This window comes from Rhamphochromis longiceps, linkage group LG15 (assembly GCF_057381845.1).
Source record: "Rhamphochromis longiceps isolate RC_006_pf linkage group LG15, R_longiceps_female_GT1.1, whole genome shotgun sequence".
Taxonomy (NCBI): domain Eukaryota; kingdom Metazoa; phylum Chordata; class Actinopteri; order Cichliformes; family Cichlidae; genus Rhamphochromis; species Rhamphochromis longiceps.
In genome coordinates this window covers 42735964-42751924 of record NC_140571.1, presented here as the reverse complement: position 1 = coordinate 42751924, position 15961 = coordinate 42735964, and positions in this window count along the sequence as shown.

Sequence of the window (15961 nt, the reverse complement as noted above, 5' to 3'; positions counted from 1 at the left end):
CTCTGTAACAGACTCTTATTGAGCCTTTCATCACTTCGCCGCTGCAGATGACTCATCCAGCACTCGCCCGACTCCCTGCCATCTTGCATCCTCCTGTTAAAATCCTGTGTGACTTCACTCATGCCGACCCTTCCTCAGCCAGCTGCAGGACAGGGGAGGGGCTGCTGGGAAGAAATGAGAGGCTGATGCATAAAGAGGCTGATAAGGAAAATGCTCCAGTTTCCTGTGATCTGAAAAACTGTTTGAACACACAACAAAGTTTGTGGTTTGGATGGAAATTAGCACAAAGTAAATCTGGAGCCCCACAAAGGAGCTGTAGGGGTCCAGTGGCTGCTGAGTAAAACCTCATCAGGGGGTTTTATTTCAGTCCAAACTCTACACCTGGGGCCTCATTTATCAACCAAGAACACTCAGAGTTTTACCCTTAATTCACGTGTACACTCATACATAAATGTCAACTGCTGCCTGCACATTTTCAGTTTCTCAGTTTTTACATCTGATTCTGATTCTTGGTGAACTGTTTGAACTAATGTTAAGTAGGATTACTGTCAAAGACGAGACAGTGAAGTGATTATGAGGTCCCAAAAGGTTGATTCTGTTCATCTGGACGTAGCGTTTTCAGTCATCCGAGTGGCTTCTTCAGTCTCAGCTGACTGCAGGTTTCAACCTTATAAACAGGACATTTACACAATAACTGAAACCAGCCCAGTGACGGAACAATGGGCTGGGAGGTCAATTTCTTGATCATTAATATGCAAATTCTCATGACCACTGATCAATAACCATGAGTCCCATTCACAGAGAGTTGGGGAATGGCTGCAATCACAGCATTGTAAGATGGTGACAGATGTACCCTTAGGCCCCTCCTCGATTTAGAGATGGTCTTTTCCTTTTCACGTAAATGGCCTCCTTGACTCCGCCCTCAAACCAGCGTTTGAGCCGGTGGGGGAAACAGTGTCCACTGGCCTGTAGGTGTGAACAGACTGCAGAGTCCTGGCCTGACGAGGTGGCTCTTCTGTGTTGTGCCATCCTCTTCTTCAGAGGTTGTTTGGTTTCCCCGATGTATAAATCCTGGCACTCAGCAGCGTACACTATGTTACTCTGTTTGTGTCGGGGGACCCGATCCTTGGCGTGGACCAATTTTTGGCGCAGTTTAGAAGAAATGCGTCTCAACTGTTGTGATACTCCTGACACGTACGGGATCACTGCGGGTTTTCACTTTGGCAGCTTGTCCTTCTTTCTTTAGGCGCCTTCCCAGCTTTGACAAATGTCCAGCTGGGTCAAACTGAGAATAGCTAATAAATTACAAATATCCTGCAGAAAACTCTCATCAGGAGATGTTTTTTTAATTATTAATTGATTCTGCAGCTCTGTTAAGAAGACTTTACTTAATTCATAGATGAGTTCACTTGAACTCAGTGTGCTCCTGTGAATGACGTGCTGGACAGTCACTGGAGACTAAGATTACCCAAATGCACCACTAAACAACAGAGGAAATGATTCCTGACATGCTGCACACACTTACTATCTTCACATCCTCTACAGAGAAAATAAAGTACAGTGTGATAAGAGGGGCATCTCAGTGTCCACCACTTATGCTTAATTTTGTGTAATATACCAGGACATTTATCATTAGGGCTGTTAGTATCTATTAGAGCTGCTTTGTTATGTTTTGTAACATGATTTGATTCGTGAGGTGTGACACTGTGTTGTTGTGATGTGAAACTGATGTCTAAAGATGTCTCGATTATATTAGAAATTCTCTGCCTTTGGTTAAAATTTCAGCAGGTTAATTCCTTCTTTTCAGTCTCCACAAACCTGCCTGCAACCAAAGCCTGCAGACAAACTGGAAAGATTGTTGGTGCTGTGCGTGTCCACCTGCACATTCATATGCTTATACATCTGTTTATAGAGATGAAAGGATTCTAGAAATTCATTCAAATTCTGCAGTCTCATTTGTTTTCATTGTGAAGTTGATGTTATTCATTAGAAACCTGCAGAACAGTAAATGTAAAGCGTTTCCACAAGAATGTCTTTATGTGTCAGAGGTTGAGCAAAATAGAAACGTTACATTAAAGTAGATCTCTCCTGTTCCTGCCACCACCGTTTATCTCTATTATTAAAAGTCACATGTTCAATTCCACCACCTACACAAGCTCACTGTCAACCTCCTGCTGTAGTTTACGCAGTAGACGCACGATATATGCAGTTTAGAGTGAGTCATGTAGGCGAGCTGGAGCTGAGCAGACAGATTATATCACTTTCTCACCGATGATGACTAAGCGCGCCGACTGAGATAGATTTACACCTCTCTGCTTTCTCCTCTGACATGCTCAGTCTCACTCCAGTTATTAAACACACATAAAAGCATCCTGGGATTGCACTGTCACTACGAAATGTTCTGATTCAAATCCCTCGCTGGGGTTTGAGTCATTTCTGTGGTGCATGCCTTTGTGTTGTTATGCTCGGCTCCAGGAGGATTCTGGGAAGTGAACTGACAGTTTAAGAGCAGTAAATTCTCATTTCTGATAAATGTTTTGGCTCAGAAAGAGTCAAGCTGATGACACATCTGTGCACTTTCTGTTTTTTGGATGTGTCACTCTTGTAGTTAAAGCTAAATGCTCTTGTACTTCAAAGGTTGGATGATTAAAACGCAGCAAACCCATCATAAGCGCTGTGCATGCATAAAGAACATGCACCTTCTTCTAAAAAGAATCATTTGTGTTGTTGGTGCATAATTCAGTCAGTATACATGTGTGAAATGGTTGATGTAATATAAATCAAAGCCAGTGAGTCTCATATTATCACAGGACCTTTTCTTTTCTCAGATTCTGACACAATCCTGTATTAACAGGCAAAATTCATCACTGCATATTATTTGGCATTGATTAATATTCTGGTGTCTTTTAATGTTACAATTTTACAACCCTAATAACGTCGAGCTTTAGTGATCGTAATCATGGCTGCTATAAATAGCTGTGTCTGTGCACAGGACTCCTTGCTACTGTTCTTTTTCCCTCCGTGGTTCCTGCTGCTTGTAACTGAAAACATGACACACATTTCCTTTTTTCCACTTCCCCAGTGTCTTTTGCATTACAATGCTTTTGCTCCAGAGGACTTTACACTAGCATGCCTAACAACCTTGTGTATATTCAGGTGTATGTTAACACAATTCCACAGTCTTCCCAGGAGTGTATATCCCACCAGATTCACCATGAAACCAGACTTTGCACCGCAGAAAAACCAAGTGCTTTAGTGACTCCAAACTGGAGTAAAGCCAGCAGCTTGTAGACACAGCATGTTGTGGGAGCAGCCAACTCAGTCAAAGACGCATGCACTTAATGATGAAAATCCAAATAATAAGATTATAAAAGGTGAGTTTGATCTGCTTTCTTTGCATTCTTGTAAAGAAACTTTGGCTCTTTCAGCATTGCTGCTCAGTTAACAGTCCACAAGTATGTCCAGTCCTCACAATGACTTACAGCATGTCCTCACAGTATCAGTTATGCATGTTTATCTCCTTCTTTTTGGGGGCTGTCAGCAGGAAAGTGCACAGAGCTGCTTCATCCAGAATCAGTGATGTTGTCTGATGAAGGTTTGGACTGTTATGAAACAGTCTGACTGAAAACATCTGCTGTCTGTCCAGATGTTAGAAATCAGTTGTTTAGATGGACTAAGGAGGATCAGACGTGTGTGTGTGTGTGTGTGTGTGTGTGTGTGTGTGTGTGTGTGTGTGTGTGTGTGTGTGTGTGTGTGTGTGTGTGTGAGAGAGAGAGAGAGTTGCATTGGTGTTGCTCAGACAGTAAAGGAAGCCAGTGTGTGTGATTAGTCAAGTTCCTGTCTGGGTCTCTGTTGTGTCTCTCCAATCTGGGTTTCCCCTGTTGTGACTCAAACACAACTCTCCTGTGAAGCTTTAGCATAAAACTGAGTCATTGATGAACTTTCTAACTGAATGCTATTCTTGTTTTCAGATATTTTAATGGAAAACCAAATTTATTTTAAATCGTAAAGATGAGTGTGGCTACATGCACACGCCTGCATGCCTTCAAACCTCTACTAATCTTAGTTGCTGTTTGTGCAACAGTCATGATATCCATAGCTAATGAAGCCATTTGCATGCAGTTTCCTCCTTTGGTAACATCAATGTTACTCATGGTTCAATACACCACAACATAACTGGAAAAAAGTACAGGGAAATTTTACCCAAATCAAATCAGTTCTAACTGCTGGAAATATTCTATTTTTATTGTATTCTGTGATATATTCACTCAGCAGGGAACACAAACCGTGAATCAGTGCTGCAAGGAAACCAAAAAGAAGAAGAAGAGAACTGTTGGAAACCTGAAATGCAAGGAAAGGACATCAGCCCAAAAGAGATGAGTCCAGCCTGATGAGTCAAACAGCAACTCCTGAGACTGAAAACTGAAAAAACAACAAAAAGCTAAAGAGAAATTCTCTCACTCACCACTTGAGGCGAGTGGGAGTGTAATTTTTTGTCAAGCAACATGGCTTTCAGTTCATGTCACGAAGTATCCAAGACGTCTGTGCCACGCTGAAATTCTGCTAATTTATTTGTATGTGTCTGTGTGATGCTCATACGGTAGCAATTGTTAGCTGATAAGTGACCGTCTTATCCAAACGTGGTCACTTTTGGTTCCAAAAAAAACAATGTGGCAGGGCCAAAATTCTTAGGTTGAAGCATCAAAGTGGGCCTTCACAATCCTTCTACACACATAGTACATGGGTCAGTTGTGAGATTTTTTGGTGGTGGTAGTGTTGGACATTTAGGCGACACTTTAAAGAGACATTCTGTGCTCTCTGGTTGAAACTTAATGGGTCCATCATTACTTCTTCAGCAGGCCGACTGCCGTGGAGCACAAAATAGCAATATGTGTGAGAACTGAAGACATTTGGAAAGGATCCAGGTAATGGCCTTGTAAGGCAGCTGGAGGAAAGAGAGTGTGCTTACATGTAAATGTGACGCAGCACAGATGGAGGTTCTCTGTTTTAAACAGTTAAAGGAAGGAGACAGAAAGTCTTTATGCAACTGAGATGCAAACTCTATGCAAATGAGTTTGTTAACAGCAGAGTTGTGAGACATCTTAAAACAGATTATCAGGGTGCAGAGAGGGACTGTCTCCAATTGCAGACTTTGTGTATTTGCACGACTTGAAAATTTACTGGCTATTGACATTTCAAACACTCTTCTTGCAAAGCATTAAAACTTTCTTGCCCTGCAGAGGTGCAAAGGTGCAAAGCCCTAAAATCTTAAATCAACCAGAATTGAAGGGGGTCAAAAGCCTGAAAGTCTAAAATAATCGTGTTTGTTAAAGTCTGAATCTATCTCACTGAGTTGTGGTCGTTCAGCTCCACGCTGACTCCGCCCGTCTCTGCCTAAATGAGGCTCCTCTGGCTCCAGACATGTGGTAAACCCGAAGTGCAGACTTTAATCCGTCTCTTCAGAAAACAGAGGGGGACCACACAAGACTGCAGACCGGATTCGTACAGTCTGACTCCTACTCAGGATTTACAGACAGTGATTCAGGCGTCTGAGAGGTGTTTCCACCACGCTTCGCCCAGAAATCTGTTGCTTTTGCAGTATTTTCAGGTTCAGACAGTGCAGAGTTTTCCCTCCTGCACAGACTGTTCAGGATGTGTGGAATTATGTCTGCACGGATCCAGACTCAGCTTTCTGTCTGTCTGTTTCTCTGTCTCCCTACGAGGCTATTAAGTTGTGTGTTTCCTCTCAGGCTGCTGCTGTCAGACAGAGTGTCCACATTACAAGCTGCAGGCCTCATCAAACATTAAACCTTTTCCATAAATGGATTCTCTGCTCCAGAGTCAGAGCCGCTGCAGTTGGACGGTTTTCTGGGTGTTGCCACTGCGCTGCATTCCTGAATCCTGAGCAGCCTGAGAGGAATGTGAGAAATGCAGGAGGCATGTGACAGCACTTGACAGTTCAGGAGCGTCTGCATCCGCACAGATAATATCACGAGACTCACGGTGGGCAGATACTGGCACACCTCTCTGTCTGTGCAGCAAGGGTGACAATCTGTGAGTCACAAGTTGTAGTTCAGGGGTCACAGAAGCACATCAGTGGCTGTCATCAAACGATGTTAATAAGAGTCATTTAAAAGTTGTCAAGTAAATACATCAAAGACAGTTTTCACAGTCATTTTAATGATGTATCAGTACATAAACGGTACGGACTGTGGCGACATCGCTGTTTTTGTGGAACTCGATCAATGCACGGTTATTTTTTTTAATGACCGTATTTTAACTTAAATCATAATCTCCAAAACCAACCATGTGATTAAACCCAACCAGCAAATGGGAAAATAAACCACAAAGGTACACAATGCCACGGTCTCCCAGCTGTTAAACACGGCTACTCACGTGATGCAGACACGATGCATCTTTTAGTGGCCGTCACTGCCACAGTGGGCGTATCAGTTCACCCCCCAAAAAAAGGAAAAAAGTGACCAGGCAGTATTTGACAAAGTGCTTTGAAGGGCCTTTCCTTACAAAATAAAGTGCCAGGAGTTGAGTGTTATTGTGAAGCAGCACTGCATAAAAAAGTTGAGTTATTCTCCAGGAACACACCTCTACAGGCGGGAAATGTGGTGAACAATGGAGCAGAAATAGAAGGAGCTTTTAGCCACAGTTGGTGTGTGTGTGTGTGTGTGTGTGTGTGTGTGTGTGTGTGTGTGTGTGTGTGTGTGTGTGTGTGTGTGTGTGTGTGTGTGCGTGTGCATACATGCGTGTGCGTGCGTGCGTGCGTGTAAAAGCAGAAGACACTGCAGAATGTAGACTCTGGCTGAAACTATGAGGAGAGCGCCCCTGCTGGTCGTAGATCATGAATGATTGATCACTGACTGGCCTTCATGGAGACCCTGAGCCTCAGAAGCACAGATGCACCTGAACATGACTAAACAGTTTTTTGGAGGCGTGACAGGCAGCAGGGTGTCCCCGTTGGGAAGACATGTGTTGAGCTGTCCCACTTTCCGAACCTCCTCCTCCCCACAGAAAGTCTGAGCAGCAGCTGTTAAACCCCCTCACTGTCTGCGAGCTGCTGCAGGTTTTCTATCTTTGTCGTGTTTGTGCCACAGTCTGCAGATTCAGACCGACTTTATAATGTTTAGTCTTATGTCCACACAGAGGCATCCAGAGGGTTGCTGTAATTATGGAGGCTTTCACTCAATTTGTTCCCATGACACGCTGACGTCTGATGCCTTTATTCCCCCAGAAGCCAGCCTGGAAAAGATGTATATAAATCTTATGAAGTTTGTATCTGTCTGTGTGAAACTTGTATGAAAAGCATACAAGAGTGAAAACAGATATAAGATCCCTTGAAAAATTATATAATGAAACTTGTATGTTTTGGATACTTACTAAAATAATATATGAAAGAAATGAGAAAGTGGCCACTTTCATGAGTGAATCATATATGTTTTTACTATTTCTTTTCCATGTGTGTGCAGCTGCAGACGTTTTCACTCTGCATTGCAGGCCTGTTTTGTATTTTAATTTGTTTGTGTGCACTCATGTCTCGACCCCTTTCTGACCCCGATCCTGTGGGGTCAGTGACTGGGGTGAAAATTCACACCTTGAGTCCTTCAGAGCTTCAGAGAAGCTGCAAGCATGAAGGTGTCGACTTGGAAACACGCTTCACGTCTCCGACGGCCCAGAAATCAAACGATGATGACTCTTCTTTTTCTTTGTTGTATTTATACAGATTTGAACACCTCATATGTATTTTGCTATTTGTTGGTGGACAGATTTTTTCCTGCCTTTTAAGCACTTTGTAAATGTTTAACTTTGAAATAGTTTATTTCATGTTATATATGTTATATATTGTCTAAAAGGTAATACTACACCAGTAAAAACTGCATTTCTGATGACATAACATTTTGCAAATGCAGGTCGCCAAAAAAACCAAAAGCATCCGATTAAAAAACACTGTCACCTGCTATGAAAGCCACTGATGCAATGCTCTTCTCTGCCATGTTTAAATCTTTATTGTGATTCCTTCCAGTCTCTTCTCTACTTCACTGTAACATCATGTCTTGCTGACAAATTAAAGTGTTTCAGGCTATAAGTCACACTTATAGCACTCTACTCTTTACACTTCAAGTACTTTATCTACCTCACATCCATGGCCAATTTGGAATCACCAGTTAACCCAACAAACACGTCTTTGGGCTGTGGAGGGTAGCTGGAGGAAACCCACACAGGTACAGAGAGAATATCCACAGAGAAAGGCTGGAAACGTAAACCAGGAAACTGCTTGGTGTGACACAACAGTGCTAACCACTGCACCATCCCAAGATCCCTTAAGTGTATTTATTTTCATGCACACTCATTAATGTGGTTAACATGGACATATAGCGCTTATTTCCATTTCCAAATTTTAATTCCTTGATTAATTCCAAGTATATTTGCGTGATTCCCAGTTCTGAATAATCCCTGTTTGTCTTATATTGCACGTGGGTTGGTTCATCCTCCGTCTGAAATGATTCATTTTAGCTTATCCCACTTTAAGACCTCCCTTACTTTACGCCAACTGTTCCCTGATCTCAGTTCTTTCAGCTGTTCTTTGGACATTGGCTGCTTTATCACTCATTTTCAGTTCAGTCTTTGTACCTGCTCATTTTCAGAGGAATCATTATTTTGTTAAACAAGTTAACTCTGACCTACACTCAACAAAAATATAAACGCAACACCTTTGTTACTGCTCCCATTCCCCATGGGATGGACGTAGAGACCTAAAATTCATTCCAGATACACAATATAACCATCCCTCCCAAACAGTGGTCACAAATCAGTCCAAATGTGTGGTAGTGGGCACATCTGCTATATTGAGATAATCCATCCCACCTCACAGGTGTGCCACATCAGGATGCTGATGTGACATCATGAGTAGTGCACAGGTGTACCTCAGACTGCCCACAACAAAAGGCCACCCTGGAATGTGCAGTTTTGTCTCACAGCAAAATGCCACAGATGCCACAAGCAATGAGGGAGCGTGCAATTAGCATGCTGACAGCAGGAATGTCAACCAGATCTGTCGCCCGTGCATTGAATGTTCATTTCTCAACCATAAGCCGTCTCCACAGGCGTTTCAGAGAATATGGCAGCACATCCAACCGGCCTCACAACCGCAGACCTCGTGTAACCACACCAGCCCAGGACCTCCACATCCAGCAGGTTCACCTCCAAGATCGTCTGAGACCAGCCACCCAGACAGCTGCTGGAACAATTGGTTTGCACAACCAAACAATTTCTGCACAAACTGTCAGAAACCGTCTCAGGGACGCTCAACTGCATGCCCGTCGTCCTCATCGGGGTCTTGACCTGACTCCAGCTCGTCGCCGTAACAGACTTGTGTGGGCAAATGCTCACATTCGATGGCGTCTGGCACGTTGGAGAGGTGTGCGCTTCACGGATGAATCATGGTTCACATTGTTCAGGGCAGATGGCAGCTGAGAATGTCCCAGTTCTTGCATGGCCAGCATACTCACCGGACATGTCACCCATTGAGCATGTTCGGGATGTGCTTGACCGGCGTATACGACAGCGTGTACCAGTTCCCACGAATATCCAACAACCTCGCACAGCCATTGAAGTGGAGTGGACCAACATTCCACAGGCCACAATTGACAATCTGATAGACTCCATGCGACGATGTGTTGCACTGCATGAGGCAAATGGTGGTCACACCAGATACTGACCGGTTCTGGGTCCCCAGACCCCAAAAGGCTGATTTAGAGGTCTTACAAATTAGAATTTGACACTTTTGGTTTAAATCATCATCAGTTTGTAACCAAGAAAGAGGTTCAACTATTTACAGACACCTACAGTAGAGGTGCAGTCACAGTATTGAGCTGCATTTCAGTCACTGGTGTTGAGAATATTCTTAGAATTATGAATGCATTAAAGTTCTGTCATATTTTGTTCCCCAACGCAATACCATCTGGAAAAAGTCTGATTTGCAATGTTGTCGTTTCTCAGCGTTACAGGGATCCCAAACACAGCAGTAAGCATACATGGGCAGAAAACACAGTGGAGCACTATCAGTTCTGGATTTGCCTTTCCAGATCCTGGACCTCAACACAGTTACAGTCTTGTAGGATCATCTTAAAGAAGGGAACAAAAGGCCCCCAACATCCAAAGAAGAGCTTCGACTGTCCTTCCTTTACTGCTTTTAGGGTTTATTTAGAGTTTATGTGTCATTGTGCAGAAGTCTGTTTTAAATAAATTACATTTTACATTTAAAATAACATTTTATTAAATAAATTATTCTGTAATATGAGTTAAGAGGTTGATTGTTAAAGCTTAATATTTTGAGGAATTTGCTAGATATGGATAACTTTTTATGATAGTTCTTCTCAGTACACTTTAAATGTGTCATATACGTTTCTTTCACTGGATCCAGTGAAACCAGCAGATTCATCCATCTAAGTTGTTTTTCTTTTAGTTTTACATCACAGATGTGTTCAGTTACTTCCACCACTAAACAGTGTGGCTTAGCTCCCGTGTGACCTGAGGGGTCCTTTATCAGTTCAATTTAAACAAATTACCACAATCTTTAAGAAGGTCAGGGCGCAGGACTGGATGGGTATGTCGGGGGTCAGTGGGGTCCCACAGCAAACATTTTCCCAGAGGATGCTGAGCAGGTCAGCCTGTCCATCTTTGAGCTGTGACCTCTAAGTGGTCCGAAGTGCACCTGTGGTTGTTTACCTGAGGAGGTGTGAAATGTTCACCAAAGAGGTCACGACCTTCAGAAGCCCTAGCAAGCTGAGTAGACTTCAGTCACCTGTCACCATTTAACACACACACACACACACACACACACACACACACACACACACACACATGCACACGCACGTGACGGGAAACTGCAAACAGGCTGTAATGTGCTTAACTAGAAAAAAGGATTTTATCTTTATATAGATACATTTTCATTAGCAAAACACAATAACAGCAGCATAAATAATGCTACACAACAGAATGAATAAAACCAATATGAGTAGAATAAAATAAAACGAAATGAATTAATAATAAAAACAAAGTATTGTTTTTTGAAAAGTTGTTTGATGGACACAGTTAAATAAAAATATGGACAAAGTAAAATCAATAATTCAAAATAAAAAATAGAACCGCATTAATACATTAATTCAGTAAAATAAATGAATCAGACTCCACTGCCAGAAGTTCTCCATGACAGAAAAATTCTGCCTGCTCGTTTTTCTAATTATCTGACACAGATAAAAATACAAACAATTTGCTAAGTTTTGGGACATAAGGAGGTGAATCTAATGTTGTTGATACTGTTTAGCTTGGCTTATTTGCATTTAATCAAACTACACTGAACCAAATGACTGTTTTGGAGTAAACCTGGGCCTCTGGGGGCCTCTGAGGGGTGTCTAGCAGATGCACGAGTGTCTGGAAATCAACCCTCCTGGCAGTTCATTTTGGGCATTTTGGGTGGGCCTGTGTGGGAAACAAAGCTCTGACTTAGTGCCAAACTCCAACCAGGATTTATAATTTTTGTTTATGAAGATGACAGTAATTAGCTACAGCTGAGCTCGCTGAGCTCCTCCCACTGCTCCACATTTACCTAAACCCCAATATTAAGATACCACACACAAACAGTGTGTGGTAAAATATACATACACACACATATATATATACATATATATATGTGTGTGTGTGTGTGTGTGTAGCAGGCTGATCTAGCTGAGTAAGCTGCCCATATCGGAAACTGCCAAACAGTGCCCAGATTGAAGAAGTATACCAGACAGATGGAGAGGGGCAGGAGAATAAACCAGATGTTTTCCACTGAACCATCCACGCCGTACTTCCAGCAATATGAGAACAGCAGTCTCACTACAGCAACCTCCCTGGACAGAGTCCAGTAACAATCATAGTGACAGATGTCCAAGAAAGGATGTCCTTCAGTATAAAGAGTTGGACAGCACCAGGCCATGGCATGATTGACATCTACTGGCTGAAGAAGCTGACTGCTCTCCATGAGCATCTGGCAGCACGACTGAACCAGCCGCTAATCCATGAGAGACAACCGGAAAGGCTGAACAGTCCTGATCCCCATGGATCCTCAGAAGGGTCCCATCCAAAGACCGACCAATAACCTACCCCAGTGCCACATGGAAACTCCTCTCAGGTATCATAGACGAACAGGCACATGGCTCAAGATTCGACTACGGATACTGACAACAGAATGGAGCAATTGTCAGCCACCTCCTCTACATGGATGAGTTCAAGCTGTATGCCAGGAGTAAACAAGACATTGATTCAATGATCCACATCACTAGGATCTAAAGCAATGACATCAGAATATCATTTGGACTGGAGAAGTTTGGTAACACTAATCGGATGGTAACAAAGAGCAGGAAGGTAATCAGAATCAGAATCAGAATACTTTATTGATCCCTGGGGGAAATTATTTTTTGTTACAGTGCTCCATTTTAAACCAACATTAAGACAAGACAGACAATACGCTAACTAAGAATAGTACAATATATACATATATATACATACATACATACATAAGTCACTCATAAATAAATATTTGGAAAAGAAACATGTGTAGTTGTAGCAGCAAACAGTGTGTTAAGTGGATGCGTTGTACAGGGAGATGGCCACAGGCAGGAATGATTTCCTGTGTCGTTCAGTGGTGCTTTTCGGTAACCTCAGTCTCTCACTGAACGTGCTCCTGTGACTGACCAGCATGTCATGGAGTGGGTGGGAGGTGTTATCCAACATTGTCTTTATCTTGGACAGCATCCGCCTCTCCGACACCACCTTGAGGGAGTCCAGCTCCATCCCCACAACTTTGCTGGCCTTACGGATTAGTTTATTAAGTCTGTTGGCATCTGCGACCCTCAGCCTGCTCCCCCAGCATGCAACAGCATAGAGGATCGCACTGGCCACAACAGACTCATAGAAAATCCTCAGCATTTTCTGGCAGATGTTGAAGGACCTCAGTCGCCTCAAAAAATAGAGACGACTCTGGCCCTTCCTGTAAAGTGCTGTGGTGTTTTTAGCCCAGTCCAGTTTATTGTCAATGTGTACTCCAAGGTATTTATAGTCCTCCACAATGTCAACACTGACCCCCTGGATTGAAACAGGGGTCAAGTGTTTCCTGGTCTTCCTGAAGTCCACGATCAGTTCCTTGGTCTTTGCCACGTTGAGCTGCAGATGATTCTGCTCACACCACGTGACAAAGGAGTCGACCACAGCCCGGTACTCTGTCTCATCATCCCTGCTGATGCATCCAACCACCGCAGAGTCATCAGAAAACTTCTGAAGATGGCAGGTCTCTGTGCAGTGGCTGAAGTCTGTGGTGTAGAGGGTGAAGAGGAAGGGGGAGAGGACAGTCCCCTGTGGTGCCCCTGTGTTGCTAATCACCTTGTCAGACACACACTGTGGGAGACGTACATATTGTGGTCTTCCTGTCAGGTAATCAACAATCCAGGACACCAGAGAAGCATCCACCTGCATCGCTGCTAACTTATCACCCAGGAGGGTCGGCCTGATGGTGTTGAAAGCACTGGAAAAGTCAAAAAACATGACCCTCACAGTGCTCGCCGGCTGGTCCAGATGGGTGTAGACACGATTGAGCAGGTAGATGATGGCGTCCTCTGTTCCGAGACGAGGCTGATAAGCGAACTGAAGGGGATCCAGATGTGGTCTTACTATGGGTCGCAGCTGGTCCAGGATGAGCCTTTCCAGGGTCTTCGTGATGTGGGAGGTCAGTGCCACGGGCCTGTAATCCTGGGGGCCACTGGGACGAGGCGTCTTTGGTACAGGGACGAGGCATGATGTCTTCCACATCATCAGAAGGCACCATTGCAGACATCGAGGATACTGGGTGGTAGCAGCATTAGGGAGGAGGAACACAAGAAGCTCAAGAAATACCAAGGGCTGAGAGCAGAGCTTGAGAAGATGTGGAGGGTGAAGGCCACAGTAGTCCCAGTGGTAATCCTAGCACTTGATGCAGTGACCAACAAGCCAGGCGAGTGGCTCCAGCAGATCCTGGAAGAACATCTGAGATCTCTGTCCAGAAGAACGCAGCAGTCCTAGAAACAACAAAGATACAGCAGTATATTCCCCTTTCGCCACTCTGGGTGGTCTTTATTCTCAGGCTTAGCTTAGGTCCTCTACCAGAGGCCTGCTTGGTCCTGCACAGCATCTTTGCTATTCCCAGAACTGCAGAAGGCACTTCAAACTTGGCTTTACTTTTTAGACCTTGGAGGTATGGCTACTGTTTATATAGTCTCGGGTGGAAACAAAGATTTTGTGTAGGACAGTAATTAGGAGAAAAAAAGGGTGTGACTTTCAGTTGACAGGAAGTTTATCTAATTTAAATTTGATGCTTTGATGGTGTCGGCGAAAGCAATTCAAAAACACAAACTGAAGGAAAAAGACAAAATGCACTAAAGATGATGTAAAATTGTCTTCTTTGTACAATCTCCGCTGAAAGCTTGGCCTGCCATCTCGGCTATAACAAACTACACGTTTACAGTTTTCATGCCTGCAGCCATGAAGGCGCACAGCAGCTGCAGCAGCATCATCCGCTAGGGCTTGGTTGGTCTGACGGTGCCTCTCCTCTGCGTCTGGCGTCAGACCGGTCTGACATTTGGATCCAGGCTATTTAAAGCGGGCCGACTCTGGTCTGAGTCAGGGCTCAGTGTCGACGTATTTGCTGCATGTGTGTGTTTGCGTGTTTGTTTGCGTCTGTCGGGCAGCAGGGCGAAGCCTGAAGTCTGCTGGGGGAGTTTTCTGACTTTACAGTAGAGTATGTGTGTGAGTGCTTGAGTGTGTCTTCACTCTGCAGATTGATGAAGCCACTATGAGTCACACCAACGCTGTCTGTGCGTATTTTGCACATCTATCTTTGTGAGGACTGATATACGTTGTTAACCTAAGATAGAGATTTTTGGAAAGTAAGGTTTGAGATTTGAAGGATTGATTGAGGGTTTAGAGTTCATGTTAGATTCATGTTTAGGTTTAATGGACCTGCGTGTGCAGATGTCATACAGGGCTCTCACAAAGATAGAAGTACACGTGTGTGTGTGTGTTAAAAGGTGTGGGCTCAGATTCCTGCAGCTCTTGTTTGTTGTGGAACATAACTGTGGATGAGCTGCTCTGTGTTGCACACTATGTGCACATTTCCCTCTTCCCACTGTCGAGACACGCCTCATCATGCTCTCACAACATGCTGTCTGTGTGTGTGATATTATGCATATGTGTCTGTTATGAGTACTGAGACATGAAGCTGACTCCGCAGCTCTTTAGCATGTTAAAGAGTTTGAAATGAACATATTAGTGACATCTCCTCTCTGTGATGTCATACAGATCCAAGAATAAATCTGTCCTCTTACTCACCAGATGACAGTGATTCGCACACAGGTAAGAGCTGAGGTATGTTTTAGGTGGGTGTATGTTTTCTTATTTTGCCCTTCAAGTAACGTAAAAGCTACATAACTGAATCTTCTGAAAGCGAGGGAGTGGTGGGGCACAGCCAAAGGAAAAATTGAACTGAGATTAAAATGGATAAATAGGGAGAGAAGATGTTGAGGAGCCAATGTTTGTACTTCTTTCAAGATAAAAAAGAGAGAAATAATCTGGTAGGAAATCTATTTCAGGAACTGGGGTTTCATTCTGTGGAAGCAGGATCTGTGGTCTCCCTGTTGGGGTAGGGGGTCTGCCGCTGTGATGGGTCGTGGTTGGAGCCCCTCCCTCTGAAAAGGGAGCAGTGTGCAGGGAAGGGTCTGCGGTAAGCATGGTTTGTTCTTTTCGGGGGTTGGAGGGCTTTCGGGATGCAGTTCAGAGAGCTTTTTTGGTTTTTTGTGGGAGTCAGGAAGGTGGAGGGTGTGCTGGGATGGGTGTAAACTCCTGTGGTGGCGGTGGTGGTAGTCAGGATACCATTTTAGTC